General features: G+C 28.6%; 1 protein-coding gene and 1 long non-coding RNA gene across 2 annotated transcripts in view; one reads left to right on the forward strand and one right to left on the reverse strand.

Annotated features, from left to right (window-relative positions):
* The window catches only part of LOC143746742 (uncharacterized), a 28,214-nt gene that overhangs the window by 1,576 nt on the left and 4,514 nt on the right, over positions 1-22,124 (reverse strand). The window lies entirely within an intron of this gene.
* dusp23b (dual specificity phosphatase 23b) overlaps positions 2,548-22,124 on the forward strand; it is a 26,878-nt gene continuing 7,301 nt past the window's right edge. Inside the window, exon 1 of the mRNA XM_077238775.1 lies at positions 2,548-2,569. The gene's annotated coding sequence lies outside the window, so the exon portion shown is untranslated. The remainder of the gene's footprint in view (positions 2,570-22,124) is intronic.

A 22,124-nucleotide genomic window follows, 5' to 3' on the forward strand; every position in this document is an offset into this window, starting at 1 on the left:
GTCAAGACAATCTTCTGAACTCCAAACTGAATGTCAGAATGGGAAAGAAAGGTGATTTAAGTAATTTTGAGCGTGGCATGGTTGTTGGTGCCAGACGGGCCGGTCTGAGTATTTCACAATCTGCTCAGTTACTGGGATTTTCACGCACAACCATTTCTAGGGTTAACAAAGAATGGTGTGAAAAGGGAAAAACATCCAGTATGCGGCAGTCCTGTGGGCGAAAATGACTTGTTGATGCTAGAGGTCAGAGGAGAATGGGCCGACTGATTCAAGCTGATAGAAGAGCAACTTTGACTGAAATAACCACTCGTTATAACCACTCGTTACAACTGAGGTGTGCAGCAAAGCATTTGTGAAGCCACAACACGCACAACCTTGAGGCGGATGGGCTACAACAGCAGAAGACCCCACCGGGTACCACTCATCTCCACTACAAATAGGAAAAAGAGGCTACAATTTGCAAGAGCTCACCAAAATTGGACAGTTGAAGACTGGAAAAATGTTGCCTGGTCTGAAGAGTCTCGATTTCTGTTGAGACATTCAGATGGTAGAGTCAGAATTTGGCGTAAACAGAATGAGAACATGGATCCATCATGCCTTGTTACCACTGTGCAGGCTGGTGGTGGTGGTGTATGGTGTGGGGGATGTTTTCTTGGCACACTTTAGGCCCCTTAGTGCCAATTGGGCATCGTTTAAATGCCACGGCCTACCTGAGCATCAGCCTACCCCATAGAGCATCTTTGGGATGTGGTGGAACTGGAGCTTCGTGCCCTGGATGTTCATCCCACAAATCTCCATCAACTGCAAGATGCTATCCTATCAATATGGGCCAACATTTCTAAAGAATGCTTTCAGCACCTTGTTGAATCAATAACACGTAGAATTAAGGCAGTTCTGAAGGCGAAAGGGGGTCAGACACAGTATTAGTATGGTGTTCCTAATTATCCTTTAGGTGAGTGTATATATGTGTATATATATGTATATATATATATATATATATATATATATATATATTAGGGCTGTCAGTTAAACGCGTTATTAACGGCGTTAACGCAAAACCATTTTAACGCGATTAATTTTTTTATCGCGAGATTAACGGTCTTTTAGGTCTAGCAAACTTTGTAGTTTTTTTTTTCACATGCTTTTGCAACAGGACGCGGCATGCGCGGCGCTGCGATATGAAACCCATTCATTTCAAGGGCTTGCGCCGTGCGGGGTCGTTTTGTTGCTTCGTCGACCAAAGCGCAAGTGGATCTAGCTAGACCGGAAACAAAACAACAGGCACGCGCACACACACTTGTTTGGGCTTGCGAGCCGGCCAAATAGGTTAACGTTACGTTTTGAGTGGATGACGAGCGCGAGACGGCGAAATGGATGCCAATAAGATTCTGAATGGAAAGTTTACTTTTAAAAAGTTGGCAAATGGTTCCATTGACTAGACCAGGGGTAGGCAAGTTCGGTCCTAGAGAGCCACTGTCCTGCAGAATTTAGTTCCAACCCTAATCAAACACACCTGAACCAGCTAATCAATGTCTTCAGGATTACTAAGGCTATAGGCAGGTGAGGTTTTTCACAGTGTTGGAGCCAAACTCTGCAGGACAGCGGCTCTCTTGGACCGAACTTGCCTACCCCTGGACTAGACCAAAGTGATCTGTGTGTTTTGTCGTTATGAACTGAGCTATCATCATCGCAGCACGTCCAGTCTGAAGTACCACTTGATGATGGCCAAGCACACACACACAGCTGATGCAAATTCTCCGCCCCCTCGTCAATATCAGTACCTCGTCAGTATTTCTTTCACCCTTTTATTGATGGACAGTGTTACATTGTGTTACAAAGAAATTATTTGCTCCAAGTGAGAATGTTAGTGTGAAATTGAACACAGTATTGCCTATGTTGTTTTCAATAAAAAAAATGTGCACAAAGCAAGCAATCCACTTTTTTCATGTTGATAAGAGCATTAAAATGAGAAAAAAAAATGAACAAAAAGAAATCAAGAGACATTTAGAATAGATAAAAATGTGCGATTAATCACGAGTTAACTATGACATTAATGCGATTAAATATTTTAATCGTTTGACAGCACTAATATATATATATCACATCTCAGAGGTGGGCTGTCAGGGCCGGAAAGGCCTTCTCTGCTGAGTATTAAATTATTCCCAATAGTCCATTCTCTTAATTGCATAGCTTTTCTCTTGATTGCGCTGCTTCCAGTAGTGTATGTTTATGTTAGAGCTTTTATCAAATTATATTTCAGTCATGTGTTGCCATGGCTAAAGAAATCTGCCTTGAGGCCTTCAGAATCAATAGTGCGGGCGCCTGTAGCTTAAATGAATGGCAATGAAACTGTTGTTTTAACCAATCAGATAATCAGTCAGATTTAATCAGCCAATCAGATTTCGATTTGACTGCATTGGGGCCATCTAGCGAGATGGGTCTGTCTGCGGACTGCAAGAGAGAGGCGTAACAGGAAGTGTGCGTAACTTGAAGTCCAAATCACACAGAACCACACGATATGTCAAACTCAAAACTCTGTTGTTGGCAAGATGCCAGCTCGTAGACAACGGTAAGAATATTTTCCCTGAGATAACTGTGTAAATCGAAGTGTATAAGTCATATTGCCGCTTTTTACATCACAGCAAGGGCAGAGCAAGCGTTTTGAACTTTGAGCTTGTCAATCTGTCTCACTGAGTGTCCCACAGATAACAGCAACACAACAAAGATTGCCCTGGAGTGATCACTTTCCATTATTAAAATGTAAATGGGTCAATGACGTGACGGGTAATTTTTTTGTCCAAAGGCCTTAATAATAATAAAAAACAAAGATATGACATCCAAAGTATGTAAGGTAGTACAACTTGATATCTTTTATTGAATCCAAAAGGTTTTAATTATATTTTACTACATATAGAGGTATTTTAAAGATTTTTAAGTGTCAAAAGGTCATTGGATTTAACCGTTAGAAGGCCAATACAGCCATTTCATTTGTGATAAAAATATCTTAAAATGTAATAAATGTATATAGTTTTTATTCTGGCATGATTTTATAACATTATATATCAACATAGTGCAAAATGGTATTAAAATTATGTGTAGAAGTCATTGCTTTGTTATGAGAAAGAATTTCCAGAAAAATGAATTTCATTAATGTCATTCGGAGTAACCAATATAAAGTCACCATTTTGGATAAAGTCATGCAGTCAATATCATGTGACAGGATGTGATATCATTCAGACATCTGCAAAGGACCCCATGGTCATGAAGCAAAGTAAGTAACTCACTCTTAAATATTTGAAAAATCCAGTTTTTCACTTGCTTATACGCATGTCCCGAAATATCAGGTAATTCGGTACAACCGCTATAAAACATGGAATATTTTGTAATATTTTAAAAAGCTTAAAATATAAAGTACTAAATATAAAATGTTTGATTGTATTTTTGCTAGCTAGCTAGTCAGCTAACTAGCTAGCTAGCTAGCTAGCTAGATATCAGCCTGTAGCATTGTTTGAAAATATTGTCATACTATATTGCCAGATGAACTGGATAAATATTGTGAATGTTCTGATCCAATCTGACTTCTGACCTATTATGCCGCCTAAATCATAATCATACACTGTTCGTTTGTTGGCCAAAGGAGGACTGGCCCCCCGACTGAGCCTGGGTTCTCCAGAGGTTTTTTTCTCCATTCTGTCACCTGATGGAGTTTTGGTTCCTTGCCACTGTCGCCTTTTTTTTCGCCTTTATTCGCCATTGGCTTTTGGCTTGCTTAGTTGGGGACATTTTTACATTTAATTTTGAATTTAACAATACTATTTCAACATTACTTTCCTGTTATCTCTGTTACAATAAAAAAAAAAAAATTTATTGTAAAAGCGCTATATAAATAAAGGTGACTTGACTTGACTCATACGGTTTTACCAAAAATGTAATTCGGTAATAGCGAAAATTTGGTTATACTGAATGACCTACTGGTTGTACCCAATGACAGCAATGTATGTAGGTCATACTTGTACATATCTGGAATAAATAAATACAAAAAAAATTTGTTAACAGGAAATGTGCAGAGTATATTATTACATAATTTTGACTGAATTTAACTTTTGCAGATGCCTTTATCAAATAAGGAAAAAGCATGCTATTGGGAAAGGATCAAAGCTGATCCTGTTAAAAAAGAAGAGATACTTGCCAAAAAAGAGAAAAGAATAATTTGTTTTTATTATTTATATTATTTAATTATTATTATTACTAATATTATGATACTATATATAGTAGTAATTAAGTTGGCTTGTGAAAGCCAACTTACTGAAATCCTATTTAAACTTATTATTAAGTTGGCTTGTGAAAGCCAACTTACTGAAATCCTATTTAAACTTATTATTATTCTTTTTCTTCTTCTTTTTCTTAACCAAAATTTTCTGACTGCTACTCCTCCTAGAGCTTTAACTCTACAAACTCCAAACTCGGGTCAGACCTTCAGACTGTTCTGACTTAGTGTGCTATATCTTTTCAGACTGATTTGACTTTCAGATTTCTTAAAAATTAATATTAAAAATCATAAAAATCCCATTGACTTTCATTGCAACAGTTCAAATTGAGCCAAGGCTACGGTGGCCCAGCAGTGTACAACACAAAAACTCAAATCTAAACTCCCTGAAGCCCAAGACTCAATTAAACTACCATTCTATATGTACTAATGAACTTATCTATCTATCTATCTATCTATCCATCTATCCATCTATCTATCTCTTTCTATCTATCTCTCTATCTATCTCTCTATCTAATCTATCTTTCTTTCTTACTAACTAATCTATCTTTCTTTCTTTCTTTCTAACTAATCTTTCTTCTTTCTTTATTTCTTTCTTTCTTTCTTTCTAACTAATCTTTCTTCTTTCTTTCTTTCTTTCTTTCTAACTAATCTTTCTTCTTTCTTTCTAACTAATCTTTCTTCTTTCTTTCTGTCTTTCTTTCTTTCTAACTAATATTTCTTTTTTCTTTTTTTCTTACTAACTAATCTATCTTTCTTTCTTTCTAACTAATCTTTCTTCTTTCTTTCTTTCTTTCTAACTAATCTTTCTTCTTTCTTTCTTTCTTTCTTTCTAACTAATATTTCTTCTTTCTTTCTTTCTAACTAATATTTCTTCTTTCTAACTAATCTTTCTTCTTTCTTTCTAACTAATCTTTCTTTCTTTCTAACTAATCTTTCTTTCTTTCTAACTAATCTTTCTTCTTTCTTTCTTTCTTTCTTTCTAACTAATCTTTCTTCTTTCTTTCTTTCTAACTAATCTTTCTTTCTTTCTTTCTTTCTTTCTTTCTTTCTTTCTAACTAATCTTTCTTCTTTCTTTCTTTCTTTCTAACTAATCTTTCTTTCTTTCTAACTAATCTTTCTTTCTTTCTTTCTTTCTTTCTAACTAATCTTTCTTCTTTCTTTCTAACTAATCTTTCTTCTTTCTTTCTAACTAATCTTTCTTCTTTCTTTCTTTCTTTCTTTCTTTCTTTCTTTCTAACTAATCTTTCTTCTTTCTTTCTTTCTTTCTTTCTTTCTTTCTTACTAATCTTTCTTCTTTCTTTCTTTCTAACTAATCTTTCTTCTTTCTTTCTTTCTTTCTAACTAATCTTTCTTTTTTCTTTCTTTCTTTCTTTCTTTCTTTCTTTCTTTCTTTCTTTCTTTCTAACTAATATTTCTTCTTTCTTTCTTTCTAACTAATATTTCTTCTTTCTAACTAATCTTTCTTCTTTCTTTCTAACTAATCTTTCTTTCTTTCTAACTAATCTTTCTTTCTTTCTAACTAATCTTTCTTCTTTCTTTCTTTCTAACTAATCTTTCTTTCTAACTAATTCTTTCTTTCTTTCTTTCTTTCTAACTAATCTTTCTTCTTTCTTTCTTTCTTTCTTTCTTTCTTTCTTTCTTTCTTTCTAACTAATCTTTCTTTCTTATTTAATTCTTTCTTTCTTTCTTTCTAACTAATCTTTCTTCTTTCTTTCTTTCTAGCTAATCTTTCTTCTTTCTTTCTAACTAATCTTTCTTCTTTCTTTCTTTCTAACTAATCTTTCTTCTTTCTTTCTTTCTAACTCATCTTTCTTTCTTTCTTTCTTTTTCTTTCTTTCTTTCTAACTAATCTTTCTTCTTTCTTTCTTTCTTTCTTTCTTTCTAACTAATCTTTCTTCTTTCTTTCTTTCTTTCTTTCTTTCTTTCTTTCTTTCTTTCTTTCTTTCTAACTAATCTTTCTTTCTTATTTAATTCTTTCTTTCTTTCTTTCTAACTAATCTTTCTTCTTTCTTTCTTTCTAGCTAATCTTTCTTCTTTCTTTCTAACTAATCTTTCTTCTTTCTTTCTTTCTAACTAATCTTTCTTCTTTCTTTCTTTCTAACTCATCTTTCTTTCTTTCTTTCTTTTTCTTTCTTTCTTTCTAACTAATCTTTCTTCTTTCTTTCTTTCTTTCTTTCTTTCTAACTAATCTTTCTTCTTTCTTTCTTTCTTTCTAACTAATCTTTCTTTCTAACTAATTCTTTCTTTCTTTCTAACTAATCTTTCTTTCTTTCTTTCTTTCTTTCTAACTAATCTTTCTTTCTTTCTTTCTAACTAATCTTTCTTATTTCTTTCTTTCTTTCTAGCTAATCTTTCTTCTTTCTTTCTAACTAATCTTTCTTTCTTTCTTTCTTTTTCTTTCTTTCTTTCTAACTAATCTTTCTTCTTTCTTTCTTTCTTTCTTTCTAACTAATCTTTCTTCTTTCTTTCTTTCTTTCTAACTAATCTTTCTTTCTAACTAATTCTTTCTTTCTTTCTAACTAATCTTTCTTTCTTCTTTCTTTCTTTCTTTCTTTCTAACTAATCTTTCTTTCTTTCTTTCTAACTAATCTTTCTTATTTCTTTCTTTCTTTCTAGCTAATCTTTCTTCTTTCTTTCTAACTAATCGTTCTTCTTTCTTTCTTCTTTCTTTCTTTCTAACTAATCTTTCTTTCTAACTAATTCTTTCTTTCTTTCTTTCTAACTAATCTTTCTTCTTTCTTTCTTTCTTTCTTTCTAACTACTCTTTCTTTCTTTCTTTCTTTCTAACTAATCTTTCTTCTTTCTTTCTTTCTTTCTAGCTAATCTTTCTTCTTTCTTTCTAACTAATCTTTCTTCTTTCTTTCTTTCTTTCTTTCTAACTAATCTTTCTTATTTCTTTCTTTCTTTCTTTCTTTCTAACTAATCTTTCTTCTTTCTTTCTTTCTTTCTTTCTAACTAATCTTTCTTCTTTCTTTCTTTCTTTCTTTCTTTCTTTCTTTCTTTCTTTCTACCTAATCTTTCTTTCTAACCTCTCTATCTTTCATTCTTTCTAACTAATCTTTATTTCTTTCTAATTAATCTTTCATACTTTCTAACTATTCTTTCTTTCTTTCTAACTAATCTTTTTCATGAATTTGAACTTATGAACTCATGAATTTATACAATTGTGAATTTTCCTAAATTCATACACTTATGAACTTTTAAATTCATAAATAGTTCACCATAGCAACCACCCAGAACACCCTAGCAACCACCCAAAATACCTTACAACACCCTAGCAACACCATAGTAACCACCCAGAACACCCTAGCAACTGCCTAGCAACCACCCAAAACACCCTAGCAACCACCCAGAACACATTAAAACACCCTAGCAACACCATAGCAACCACCCAGAACCTCCTAGCAATCGCCTAGCAACCACACAGAACACCCTAGCAACCATCCAGAACACCCTAGCAACTGCCTAGCAACCACCCAAAATACCTTACAACACCATAGCAACCACACAAACTACCATAGAACACCCTAGCAACACCATAGCAACCACCCAAAACACCCTAGCAACTGCCTAGCAACCACCCAAAATACCTTAAAACACCCTAGCAACACCATAGCAACCACCCAAAATAGCCTAAAACACCATAGCAACACCATAGCAACCACCAAGAACACCATAGAACACCCAAGCAACCATCTAGAACACCCTAGCAACCGCCTAGCAACTACCCAGAACACCCTAGCAACTGCCTAGCAACTGCCCAGAACAACTTAAAACACCCTAGCAACACCATAGCAACCACCCAGAACACCCTAGCAACTGCCTGGCAACCACCCAGAACACCCTAGCAACCAACCAAAATACCTCAAAACACCCTAGCAACACCATAGCAACCACCCAAAATAGCCTAGAACACCCTAGCAACACCATAGCAACCACCCAGAACACCCTAGCAACCACCCAAAATACCTTTAAACACCCTAGCAACACCCTAACAACCACCCAAAATAGCCTCAAGCACACTAGGAACACCCTAGCAACTGCCTAGCAACCTCTCAGAATGCCTTAGCAACCACCTAAAATACCTTAAAACACCCTAGCAACACCCTAGCAACCAAGCAAAATACTCTAGAACACCATAGCAACACCATAGCAACCACCCAAAATACCTTACAACACCCTAGCAACTGCCTAGCAACGACCTAGAACACCCTAGCAACCACCCAAAATGCCTTACCAACCACCCAGCAACCACCAGAACACCTTGGCAGCCCACTAGAAACACCCTAGCAACCTTAAATTACTTTAAACTACTTTAAACTTTAAACTATTTACAACTTTAAACTAAGTTAAACTACTTTAAACTATTTTAAACTTTAAACTAATTTAAACTTTAAAATAATTTAAACTTCAAACTACTTTAAAATTCAAACTAATTTAAACTTCAAACTACTTTAAACTTCTTCAAACTTTCTGGTCAAAACGTCAAACTACTTTAAAATTCAAACTAATTTAAACTTCAAACTACTTTAAACTTCTTTAAACTTTCTGGTCCAAACTTTCACAAGCCAACTTAAAGTTTGTCTCGACAAACTTTTTCTAGTTATTCTTTTTCTTCTTCTTTTTCTTAACCAAAATTTTCTGACTGCTACTCCTCCTAGAGCTTTAACTCTACAAACTCCAAACTCGGGTCAGACCTTCAGACTGTTCTGACTTAGTGTGCTATATCTTTTCAGACTGATTTGACTTTCAGATTTCTTAAAAATTAATATTAAAAATCATAAAAATCCCATTGACTTTCATTGCAACAGTTCAAATTGAGCCAAGGCTACGGTGGCCCAGCAGTGTACAACACAAAAACTCAAATCTAAACTCCCTGAAGCCCAAGACTCAATTAAACTACCATTCTATATGTACTAATGAACTTATCTATCTATCTATCTATCTATCTATCTATCTATCTATCTATCTATCTATCTATCTATCTATCTATCTATCTATCTATCTATCTATCTATCTATCTATCCATCTATCCATCTCTTTCTATCTATCTATCCATCTATCCATCTATCCATCTATCTATCTATCTATCTATCTATCCATCTATCTATCTCTTTCTATCTATCTATCTATCTATCTATCTAATCTATCTATCTATCTATCTAATCTATCTTTCTTTCTTACTAACTAATCTATCTTTCTTTCTTTCTTTCTTTCTAACTAATCTTTCTTCTTTCTTTCTTTATTTCTTTCTTTCTTTCTAACTAATCTTTCTTCTTTCTTTCTAACTAATCTTTCTTCTTTCTTTCTGTCTTTCTTTCTTTCTAACTAATATTTCTTTTTTCTTTTTTTCTTACTAACTAATCTATCTTTCTTTCTTTCTAACTAATCTTTCTTCTTTCTTTCTTTCTTTCTAACTAATCTTTCTTCTTTCTTTCTTTCTTTCTTTCTTTCTTTCTTTCTTTCTTTCTTTCTTACTAATATTTCTTCTTTCTTTCTTTCTAACTAATATTTCTTCTTTCTAACTAATCTTTCTTCTTTCTTTCTAACTAATCTTTCTTTCTTTCTAACTAATCTTTCTTTCTTTCTAACTAATCTTTCTTCTTTCTTTCTTTCTTTCTTTCTTTCTAACTAATCTTTCTTCTTTCTTTCTTTCTTTCTAACTAATCTTTCTTCTTTCTTTCTTTCTTTCTTTCTAACTAATATTTCTTCTTTCTAACTAATCTTTCTTCTTTCTTTCTAACTAATCTTTCTTTCTTTCTAACTAATCTTTCTTTCTTTCTAACTAATCTTTCTTCTTTCTTTCTTTCTTTCTTTCTTTCTTTCTTTCTAACTAATCTTTCTTCTTTCTTTCTTTCTTTCTAACTAATCTTTCTTCTTTCTTTCTTTCTTTCTAACTAATCTTTCTTCTTTCTTTCTTTCTAACTAATCTTTCTTTCTTTCTTTCTTTCTAACTAATCTTTCTTCTTTCTTTCTAACTAATCTTTCTTCTTTCTTTCTAACTAATCTTTCTTCTTTCTTTCTTTCTTTCTTTCTTTCTAACTAATCTTTCTTCTTTCTTTCTTTCTTTCTTTCTTTCTTTCTTACTAATCTTTCTTCTTTCTTTCTTTCTAACTAATCTTTCTTCTTTCTTTCTTTCTTTCTAACTAATCTTTCTTTTTTCTTTCTTTCTTTCTTTCTTTCTTTCTAACTAATATTTCTTCTTTCTAACTAATCTTTCTTCTTTCTTTCTAACTAATCTTTCTTTCTTTCTAACTAATATTTCTTCTTTCTTTCTAACTAATATTTCTTCTTTCTTTCTTTCTAACTAATCTTTCTTTCTTTCTTTCTAACTAATCTTTCTTTCTTTCTTTCTTTCTTTCTAACTAATCTTTCTTCTTTCTTTCTTTCTTTCTTTCTTTCTAACTAATCTTTCTTCTTTCTTTCTTTCTTTCTAACTAATCTTTCTTTCTTTCTAACTAATCTTTCTTTCTTTCTTTCTTTCTTTCTTTCTAACTAATCTTTCTTCTTTCTTTCTAACTAATCTTTCTTCTTTATTTCTAACTAATCTTTCTTTCTAACTAATCTTTCTTCTTTCTTTCTTTCTTTCTTTCTTTTTAACTAATCTTTCTTCTTTCTTTCTTTCTTTCTTTCTTTCTTTCTTTCTTACTAATCTTTCTTTCTTTCTTTCTTTCTAACTAATCTTTCTTTTTTCTTTCTTTCTTTCTTTCTTTCTTTCTAACTAATCTTTCTTCTTTCTTTCTTTCTTTCTTTCTTTCTTTTTCTTTCTTTCTTTCTAACTAATCTTTCTTCTTTCTTTCTTTCTTTCTTTCTAACTAATCTTTCTTCTTTCTTTCTTTCTTTCTTTCTTTCTTTCTAACTATTCTTTCTTCTTTCTTTCTAACTAATCTTTCTTCTTTCTTTCTAACTAATCTTTCTTTCTTTCTTTCTAACTAATCTTTCTTCTTTCTTTCTTTCTTTCTAACTAATCTTTCTTCTTTCTTTCTTTCTTTCTAACTAATCTTTCTTCTTTCTTTCTTTCTTTCTTTCTTTCTTTCTTTCTTTCTAACTAATCTTTCTTCTTTCTTTCTTTCTTTCTTTCTTTCTAACTAATCTTTCTTCTTTCTTTCTTTCTTTCTAACTAATCTTTCTTCTTTCTTTCTTTCTTTCTTTCTTTCTTTTTCTTTCTTTCTAACTAATCTTTCTTCTTTCTTTCTTTCTTTCTTTCTAACTAATCTTTCTTCTTTCTTTCTTTCTTTCTTTCTTTCTAACTATTCTTTCTTCTTTCTTTCTAACTAATCTTTCTTCTTTCTTTCTAACTAATCTTTCTTTCTTTCTTTCTAACTAATCTTTCTTCTTTCTTTCTTTCTTTCTAACTAATCTTTCTTCTTTCTTTCTTTCTTTCTTTCTTTCTTTCTTTCTTTCTAACTAATCTTTCTCCTTTCTTTCTTTCTTTCTTTCTTTCTTTCTAACTAATCTTTCTTCTTTCTTTCTTTCTTTCTAACTAATCTTTCTTCTTTCTTTCTTTCTTTCTTTCTTTCTTTCTTTCTTTCTTTCTTTCTTTTTCTTTCTTTCTTTTTCTTTCTTTCTAACTAATCTTTCTTCTTTCTTTCTTTCTTTCTTTCTTTCTAACTAATCTTTCTTCTTTCTTTCTTTCTTTCTTTCTTTCTAACTAATCTTTCTTCTTTCTTTCTTTCTTTCTAACTAATCTTTCTTTCTTTCTTTCTAACTAATCTTTCTTCTTTCTTTCTTTCTAACTAATCTTTCTTCTTTCTTTCTTTCTTTCTTTCTTTCTAACTAATCTTTCTTCTTTCTTTCTAACTAATCTTTCTTCTTTCTTTCTAACTAATCTTTCTTCTTTCTTTCTTTCTTTCTTTCTTTCTTTCTTTCTTTCTTTCTAAATAATCTTTCTTCTTTCTTTCTTTCTTTCTTTCTTTTTCTTTCTTTCTTTCTAACTAATCTTTCTTCTTTCTTTCTTTCTTTCTAACTAATCTTTCTTCTTTCTTTCTTTCTAACTATTCTTTCTTCTTTCTTTCTTTCTTTCTTTCTTTCTAACTAATCTTTCTTCTTTCTTTCTTTCTTTCTTTCTTTCTTTCTTTCTTTCTTTCTTTCTTTTTCTTTCTTTCTAACTAATCTTTCTTCTTTCTTTCTTTCTTACTAATCTCTCTTCTTTCTTTCTTTCTAACTATTCTTTCTTCTTTCTTTCTTTCTTTCTTTCTTTCTTTCTTTCTTTCTTTCTAACTAATCTTTCTTTCTAACTAATTCTTTCTTTCTTTCTAACTAATCTTTCTTCTTTCTTTCTTTCTTTCTTTCTAACTAATCTTTCTTCTTTCTTTCTTTCTTTCTTTCTTTCTTCCTTTCTTTCTTTCTTTCTTTCTTTCTTTTTCTTTCTTTCTTTCTAATTAATCTTTCTTCTTTCTTTCTTTCTTTCTAACTAATCTTTCTTCTTTCTTTCTTTCTTTCTAACTAATCTTTCTTTCTTTCTTTCTAACTAATCTTTCTTCTTTCTTTCTTTCTAACTAATCTTTCTTCTTTCTTTCTTTCTTTCTTTCTTTCTTTCTTTCTTTCTAACTAATCTTTCTTCTTTCTTTCTAACTAATCTTTCTTCTTTCTTTCTAAATAATCTTTCTTCTTTCTTTCTTTCTTTCTTTCTTTCTAACTAATCTTTCTTCTTTCTTTCTTTCTTTCTTTCTTTCTTTCTTTCTTTCTTTCTTTCTTTCTTTCTTTCTAACTAATCTTTCTTCTTTCTTTCTAACTAATCTTTCTTCTTTCTTTCTAACTAATCTTTCTTCTTTCTTTCTTTCTTTCTTTCTTTCTTTCTAACTAATCTTTCTTTCTTTCTAACTAATCTTTCTTCTTTCTTTCTTTCTTTCTTTCTAACTAATCTTTCTTCTTTCTTTCTTTCTTTCTTTCTTTTTCTTTCTTTCTTTCTAACTAATCTTTCTTCTTTCTTTCTTTCTTTCTAACTAATCTTTCTTCTTTCTTTCTTTCTAACTATTCTTTCTTCTTTCTTTCTTTCTTTCTTTCTTTCTAACTAATCTTTCTTTCTAACTAATTCTTTCTTTCTTTCTTTCTAACTAATCTTTCTTCTTTCTTTCTTTCTTTCTAACTAATCTTTCTTCTTTCTTTCTTTCTTTCTTCCTTTCTTTCTTTTTCTTTCTTTCTTTTTCTTTCTTTCTTTCTAACTAATCTTTCTTCTTTCTTTCTTTCTTCTTTCTTTCTTTCTTTCTAACTAATCTTTCTTCTTTCTTTCTTTCTTTCTAACTAATCTTTCTTTCTTTCTTTCTTTCTAACTAATCTTTCTTCTTTCTTTCTTTCTAACTAATCTTTCTTCTTTCTTTCTTTCTTTCTTTCTAACTAATCTTTCTTCTTTCTTTCTAACTAATCTTTCTTCTTTCTTTCTAACTAATCTTTCTTCTTTCTTTCTTTCTTTCTTTCTTTCTAACTAATCTTTCTTCTTTCTTTCTTTCTTTCTTTCTTTCTTTTTCTTTCTTTCTTTCTAACTAATCTTTCTTCTTTCTTTCTTTCTTTCTAACTAATCTTTCTTCTTTCTTTCTTTCTAACTATTCTTTCTTCTTTCTTTCTTTCTTTCTAACTAATCTTTCTTTCTTTCTTTCTTTCTAACTAATCTTTCTTCTTTCTTTCTAACTAATCTTTCTTCTTTCTTTCTAACTAATCTTTCTTCTTTCTTTCTTTCTTTCTTTCTTTCTTTCTTTCTAACTAATCTTTCTTCTTTCTTTCTTTCTTTCTTTCTTCTTTCTTTCTTTCTAACTAATCTTTCTTCTTTCTTTCTTTCTTTCTAACTAATCTTTCTTTTTTCTTTCTTTCTTTCTTTCTAACTAATATTTCTTCTTTCTTTCTTTCTAACTAATATTTCTTCTTTCTAACTAATCTTTCTTCTTTCTTTCTAACTAATCTTTCTTTCTTTCTTTCTTTCTTTCTTTTTCTTTCTTTCTTTCTAACTAATCTTTCTTCTTTCTTTCTTTCTTTCTAACTAATCTTTCTTCTTTCTTTCTTTCTTTCTAACTAATCTTTCTTCTTTCTTTCTTTCTTTCTAACTAATCTTTCTTTCTTTCTTTCTTTCTTTCTAACTAATCTTTCTTCTTTCTTTCTAACTAATCTTTCTTCTTTCTTTCTAACTAATCTTTCTTCTTTCTTTCTTTCTTTCTTTCTTTCTTTCTTTCTTTCTAACTAATCTTTCTTCTTTCTTTCTTTCTTTCTTTCTTTCTTACTAATCTTTCTTCTTTCTTTCTTTCTAACTAATCTTTCTTCTTTCTTTCTTTCTTTCTAACTAATCTTTCTTTTTTCTTTCTTTCTTTCTTTCTTTCTTTCTTTCTAACTAATATTTCTTCTTTCTTTCTTTCTAACTAATATTTCTTCTTTCTAACTAATCTTTCTTCTTTCTTTCTAACTAATCTTTCTTTCTTTCTAACTAATATTTCTTCTTTCTTTCTAACTAATATTTCTTCTTTCTTTCTTTCTAACTAATCTTTCTTTCTTTCTTTCTAACTAATCTTTCTTTCTTTCTTTCTTTCTTTCTTTCTAACTAATCTTTCTTCTTTCTTTCTTTCTTTCTTTCTTTCTAACTAATCTTTCTTCTTTCTTTCTTTCTTTCTAACTAATCTTTCTTTCTTTCTAACTAATCTTTCTTTCTTTCTTTCTTTCTTTCTTTCTAACTAATCTTTCTTCTTTCTTTCTAACTAATCTTTCTTCTTTATTTCTAACTAATCTTTCTTTCTAACTAATCTTTCTTCTTTCTTTCTTTCTTTTTAACTAATCTTTCTTCTTTCTTTCTTTCTTTCTTTCTTTCTTTCTTTCTAATCTTTCTTTCTTTCTTTCTTTCTTTCTAATCTTTCTTTTTTCTTTCTTTCTTTCTTTCTTTCTTTCTTTCTTTCTTTCTTTCTAACTAATCTTTCTTCTTTCTTTCTTTCTTTCTTTCTTTCTTTCTTTCTTTCTTTTTCTTTCTTTCTTTCTTTCTAACTAATCTTTCTTCTTTCTTTCTTTCTTTCTTTCTTTCTTTCTAACTAATCTTTCTTTCTTTCTTTCTTTCTTTCTTTCTAACTAATCTTTCTTCTTTCTTTCTAACTAATCTTTCTTCTTTCTTTCTTTCTTTCTTTCTTTCTTTCTTTCTTTCTTTCTTTCTTTCTTTCTAACTAATCTTTCTTCTTTCTTTCTTTCTTTCTTTCTTTCTTACTAATCTTTCTTCTTTCTTTCTTTCTAACTAATCTTTCTTCTTTCTTTCTTTCTTTCTAACTAATCTTTCTTTTTTCTTTCTTTCTTTCTTTCTAACTAATATTTCTTCTTTCTTTCTTTCTAACTAATATTTCTTCTTTCTAACTAATCTTTCTTCTTTCTTTCTAACTAATCTTTCTTTCTTTCTAACTAATATTTCTTCTTTCTTTCTAACTAATATTTCTTCTTTCTTTCTTTCTAACTAATCTTTCTTTCTTTCTTTCTAACTAATCTTTCTTTCTTTCTTTCTTTCTTTCTTTCTAACTAATCTTTCTTCTTTCTTTCTTTCTTTCTTTCTTTCTTTCTAACTAATCTTTCTTCTTTCTTTCTTTCTTTCTAACTAATCTTTCTTTCTTTCTAACTAATCTTTCTTTCTTTCTTTCTTTCTTTCTTTCTAACTAATCTTTCTTCTTTCTTTCTAACTAATCTTTCTTCTTTATTTCTAACTAATCTTTCTTTCTAACTAATCTTTCTTCTTTCTTTCTTTCTTTCTTTTTAACTAATCTTTCTTCTTTCTTTCTTTCTTTCTTTCTTACTAATCTTTCTTTCTTTCTTTCTTTCTAACTAATCTTTCTTTTTTCTTTCTTTCTTTCTTTCTTTCTTTCTTTCTTTCTAACTAATCTTTCTTCTTTCTTTCTTTCTTTCTAACTAATCTTTCTTCTTTCTTTCTTTCTTTCTAACTAATCTTTCTTTCTTTCTTTCTAACTAATCTTTCTTCTTTCTTTCTTTCTTTCTTTCTTTCTTTCTTTCTTTCTTTCTAACTAATCTTTCTTCTTTCTTTCTAACTAATCTTTCTTCTTTCTTTCTAAATAATCTTTCTTCTTTCTTTCTTTCTTTCTTTCTTTCTAACTAATCTTTCTTCTTTCTTTCTAACTAATCTTTCTTCTTTCTTTCTTTCTAACTAATCTTTCTTCTTTCTTTCTAACTAATCTTTCTTCTTTCTTTCTTTCTTTCTTTCTTTTTAACTAATCTTTCTTCTTTCTTTCTTTCTTTCTTTCTTTTTCTTTCTTTCTTTCTAACTAATCTTTCTTCTTTCTTTCTTTCTTTCTAACTAATCTTTCTTCTTTCTTTCTTTCTAACTATTCTTTCTTTCTAACTAATTCTTTCTTTCTTTCTTTCTTTCTAACTAATCTTTCTTCTTTCTTTCTTTCTTTCTAACTAATCTTTCTTCTTTCTTTCTTTCTTTCTTTCTTCCTTTTTCTTTTTCTTTCTTTCTTTCTAACTAATCTTTCTTCTTTCTTCTTTCTTTCTTTCTTTCTAACTAATCTTTCTTCTTTCTTTCTTTCTTTCTTTCTAACTAATCTTTCTTTCTTTCTTTCTTTCTAACTAATCTTTCTTCTTTCTTTCTTTCTAACTAATCTTTCTTCTTTCTTTCTTTCTTTCTTTCTAACTAATCTTTCTTCTTTCTTTCTAACTAATCTTTCTTCTTTCTTTCTAACTAATCTTTCTTCTTTCTTTCTTTCTTTCTTTCTTTCTAACTAATCTTTCTTCTTTCTTTCTTTCTTTCTTTCTTTCTTTTTCTTTCTTTCTTTCTAACTAATCTTTCTTCTTTCTTTCTTTCTAACTATTCTTTCTTCTTTCTTTCTTTCTTTCTTTCTTTCTTTCTAACTAATCTTTCTTTCTAACTAATTCTTTCTTTCTTTCTTTCTAACTAATCTTTCTTCTTTCTTTCTTTCTTTCTTTCTCTTTCTTTCTTTCTTTCTTTCTAACTAACATTTCTTCTTTCTTTCTTTCTTTCTTTCTTTCTAACTAATATTTCTTCTTTCTTTCTTTCTTTCTTTCTTTCTTTCTTTCTAACTAATATTTCTTCTTTCTTTCTAACTAATATTTCTTCTTTCTTTCTTTCTAACTAATCTTTCTTTCTTTCTTTCTAACTAATCTTTCTTTCTTTCTTTCTAACTAATCTTTCTTTCTTTCTTTCTAACTAATCTTTCTTCTTTCTTTCTTTCTTTCTAACTAATCTTTCTTCTTTCTTTCTTTCTAACTATTCTTTCTTTCTAACTAATTCTTTCTTTCTTTCTTTCTTTCTAACTAATCTTTCTTCTTTCTTTCTTTCTTTCTAACTAATCTTTCTTCTTTCTTTCTTTCTTTCTTTCTTACTAATCTTTCTTCTTTCTTTCTTTCTTTCTTTCTTTCTAACTAATCTTTCTTCTTTCTTTCTTTCTTTCTAACTAATCTTTCTTTTTTCTTTCTTTCTTTCTTTCTTTCTTTCTAACTAATCTTTCTTCTTTCTTTCTAACTAATCTTTCTTCTTTCTTTCTTTCTAACTAATCTTTCTTTCTTTCTAACTAATCTTTCTTCTTTCTTTCTAACTAATCTTTCTTCTTTCTTTCTTTCTTTCTTTCTTTCTAACTAATCTTTCTTCTTTCTTTCTTTCTTTCTTTCTAACTAATCTTTCTTCTTTCTTTCTTTCTTTCTTTCTTTCTTACTAATCTTTCTAACTAATTATTTCTTTCTTTCTTTCTAACTAATCTTTCTTCTTTCTTTCTTTCTTTCTTTCTAACTAATCTTTCTTTCTAACTAATTCTTTCTTTCTTTCTTTCTAACTAATCTTTCTTCTTTCTTTCTTTCTTTCTTTCTAACTAATCTTTCTTTCTAACTAATTCTTTCTTTCTTTCTTTCTAACTAATCTTTCTTCTTTCTTTCTTTCTTTCTTTCTTTCTTTCTTTCTAACTAATCTTTCTTCTTTCTTTCTTTCTTTCTAACTAATCTTTCTTTCTAACTAATTCTTTCTTTCTTTCTTTCTAACTAATCTTTCTTCTTTCTTTCTTTCTTTCTTTCTTTCTAACTAATCTTTCTTTCTTTCTTTCTAACTAATCTTTCTTCTTTCTTTCTTTCTTTCTAGCTAATCTTTCTTCTTTCTTTCTAACTAATCTTTCTTCTTTCTTTCTTTCTTTCTAACTAATCTTTCTTATTTCTTTCTTTCTTTCTTTCTTTCTAACTAATCTTTCTTCTTTCTTTCTTTCTTTCTTTCTTTCTTTCTTTCTAACTAATCTTTCTTCTTTCTTTCTTTCTAACTAATCTTTCTTTCTAACTAATTCTTTCTTTCTTTCTTTCTAACTAATCTTTCTTCTTTCTTTCTTTCTTTCTAGCTAATCTTTCTTCTTTCTTTCTAACTAATCTTTCTTCTTTCTTTCTTTCTTTCTTTCTAACTAATATTTCTTTCTTTCTTTCTTTCTAACTGATATTTCTTCTTTCTTTCTTTCTAACTAATCTTTCTTTCTTTCTTTCTTTCTTTCTAACTAATCTTTCTTCTTTCTTTCTAACTAATCTTTCTTCTTTCTTTCTTTCTAACTAATCTTTCTTTCTTTCTAACTAATCTTTCTTCTTTCTTTCTAACTAATCTTTCTTCTTTCTTTCTTTCTTTCTTTCTTTCTAACTAATCTTTCTTCTTTCTTTCTTTCTTTCTTTCTTTCTTACTAATCTTTCTTCTTTCTTTCTTTCTTTCTTTCTTACTAATCTTTCTTCTTTCTTTCTTTCTTTCTTTCTTTCTAACTAATCTTTCTTCTTTCTTTCTTTCTTTCTAACTAATCTTTCTTTTTTCTTTCTTTCTTTTTCTTTCTTTCTAACTAATCTTTCTTCTTTCTTTCTAACTAATCTTTCTTCTTTCTTTCTTTCTAACTAATCTTTCTTTCTTTCTAACTAATCTTTCTTCTTTCTTTCTAACTAATCTTTCTTCTTTCTTTCTTTCTTTCTTTCTTTCTAACTAATCTTTCTTCTTTCTTTCTTTCTTTCTTTCTAACTAATCTTTCTTCTTTCTTTCTTTCTTTCTTTCTTTCTTACTAATCTTTCTTCTTTCTTTCTTTCTTTCTTTCTAACTAATCTTTCTTCTTTCTTTCTAACTAATCTTTCTTCTTTCTTTCTTTCTAACTAATCTTTCTTCTTTCTTTCTTTCTTCTTTCTTTCTAACTAATCTTTCTTCTTTCTTTCTTTCTTCTTTCTTTCTAACTAATCTTTCTTCTTTCTTTCTTTCTTTCTTTCTAACTAATCTTTCTTCTTTCTTTCTTTCTTTCTTTCTTTCTTACTAATCTTTCTTCTTTCTTTCTTTCTTTCTTTCTTTCTTACTAATCTTTCTTCTTTCTTTCTTTCTTTCTTTCTTACTAATCTTTCTTCTTTCTTTCTTTCTTTCTTTCTTTCTAACTAATCTTTCTTCTTTCTTTCTTTCTAACTAATCTTTCTTTTTTCTTTCTTTCTTTCTTTCTTTCTTTCTTTCTTTCTAACTAATCTTTCTTCTTTCTTTCTTTCTTTCTAGCTTTTTCTTTCTTTCTTTCTAACTAATCTTTCTTCTTTCTTTCTTTCTTTCTAACTAATCTTTCTTATTTCTTTCTTTCTTTCTTTCTTTCTAACTAATCTTTCTTCTTTCTTTCTTTCTTTCTTTCTTTCTTTCTTTCTAACTAATCTTTCTTCTTTCTTTCTTTCTAACTAATCTTTCTTTCTAACTAATTCTTTCTTTCTTTCTTTCTAACTAATCTTTCTTCTTTCTTTCTTTCTTTCTAGCTAATCTTTCTTCTTTCTTTCTAACTAATCTTTCTTCTTTCTTTCTTTCTTTCTAACTAATATTTCTTTCTTTCTTTCTTTCTAACTGATATTTCTTCTTTCTTTCTTTCTAACTAATCTTTCTTTCTTTCTTTCTTTCTTTCTAACTAATCTTTCTTCTTTCTTTCTAACTAATCTTTCTTCTTTCTTTCTTTCTAACTAATCTTTCTTTCTTTCTAACTAATCTTTCTTCTTTCTTTCTAACTAATCTTTCTTCTTTCTTTCTTTCTTTCTTTCTTTCTTTCTAACTAATCTTTCTTCTTTCTTTCTTTCTTTCTTTCTTTCTTACTAATCTTTCTTCTTTCTTTCTTTCTTTCTTTCTTACTAATCTTTCTTCTTTCTTTCTTTCTTTCTTTCTTTCTAACTAATCTTTCTTCTTTCTTTCTTTCTTTCTAACTAATCTTTCTTTTTTCTTTCTTTCTTTTTCTTTCTTTCTAACTAATCTTTCTTCTTTCTTTCTAACTAATCTTTCTTCTTTCTTTCTTTCTAACTAATCTTTCTTTCTTTCTAACTAATCTTTCTTCTTTCTTTCTAACTAATCTTTCTTCTTTCTTTCTTTCTTTCTTTCTTTCTAACTAATCTTTCTTCTTTCTTTCTTTCTTTCTTTCTAACTAATCTTTCTTCTTTCTTTCTTTCTTTCTTTCTTTCTTACTAATCTTTCTTCTTTCTTTCTTTCTTTCTTTCTAACTAATCTTTCTTCTTTCTTTCTAACTAATCTTTCTTCTTTCTTTCTTTCTAACTAATCTTTCTTCTTTCTTTCTTTCTTCTTTCTTTCTAACTAATCTTTCTTCTTTCTTTCTTTCTTCTTTCTTTCTAACTAATCTTTCTTCTTTCTTTCTTTCTTTCTTTCTAACTAATCTTTCTTCTTTCTTTCTTTCTTTCTTTCTTTCTTACTAATCTTTCTTCTTTCTTTCTTTCTTTCTTTCTTTCTTACTAATCTTTCTTCTTTCTTTCTTTCTTTCTTTCTTACTAATCTTTCTTCTTTCTTTCTTTCTTTCTTTCTTTCTAACTAATCTTTCTTCTTTCTTTCTTTCTAACTAATCTTTCTTTTTTCTTTCTTTCTTTCTTTCTTTCTTTCTTTCTAACTAATCTTTCTTCTTTCTTTCTTTCTTTCTAGCTTTTTCTTTCTTTCTTTCTAACTAATCTTTCTTCTTTCTTTCTTTCTTTCTAACTAATCTTTCTTATTTCTTTCTTTCTTTCTTTCTTTCTAACTAATCTTTCTTCTTTCTTTCTTTCTTTCTTTCTTTCTTTCTTTCTAACTAATCTTTCTTCTTTCTTTCTTTCTAACTAATCTTTCTTTCTAACTAATTCTTTCTTTCTTTCTTTCTAACTAATCTTTCTTCTTTCTTTCTTTCTTTCTAGCTAATCTTTCTTCTTTCTTTCTAACTAATCTTTCTTCTTTCTTTCTTTCTTTCTTTCTTTCTAACTAATATTTCTTTCTTTCTTTCTTTCTAACTGATATTTCTTCTTTCTTTCTTTCTAACTAATCTTTCTTTCTTTCTTTCTTTCTTTCTAACTAATCTTTCTTCTTTCTTTCTAACTAATCTTTCTTCTTTCTTTCTTTCTAACTAATCTTTCTTTCTTTCTAACTAATCTTTCTTCTTTCTTTCTAACTAATCTTTCTTCTTTCTTTCTTTCTTTCTTTCTTTCTAACTAATCTTTCTTCTTTCTTTCTTTCTTTCTTTCTTTCTTACTAATCTTTCTTCTTTCTTTCTTTCTTTCTTTCTTACTAATCTTTCTTCTTTCTTTCTTTCTTTCTTTCTTTCTAACTAATCTTTCTTCTTTCTTTCTTTCTTTCTAACTAATCTTTCTTTTTTCTTTCTTTCTTTCTTTCTTTCTTTCTAACTAATCTTTCTTCTTTCTTTCTAACTAATCTTTCTTCTTTCTTTCTTTCTAACTAATCTTTCTTTCTTTCTAACTAATCTTTCTTCTTTCTTTCTAACTAATCTTTCTTCTTTCTTTCTTTCTTTCTTTCTTTCTTTCTAACTAATCTTTCTTCTTTCTTTCTTTCTTTCTTTCTAACTAATCTTTCTTCTTTCTTTCTTTCTTTCTTTCTTTCTTACTAATCTTTCTTCTTTCTTTCTTTCTTTCTTTCTAACTAATCTT

The sequence above is a fragment of the Siphateles boraxobius genome, unplaced genomic scaffold (genome assembly GCF_051911475.1).
Source record: "Siphateles boraxobius isolate OS27281-9 unplaced genomic scaffold, OSU_SipBor_1 22, whole genome shotgun sequence".
NCBI classification, from domain to species: Eukaryota; Metazoa; Chordata; class Actinopteri; order Cypriniformes; family Leuciscidae; genus Siphateles; species Siphateles boraxobius.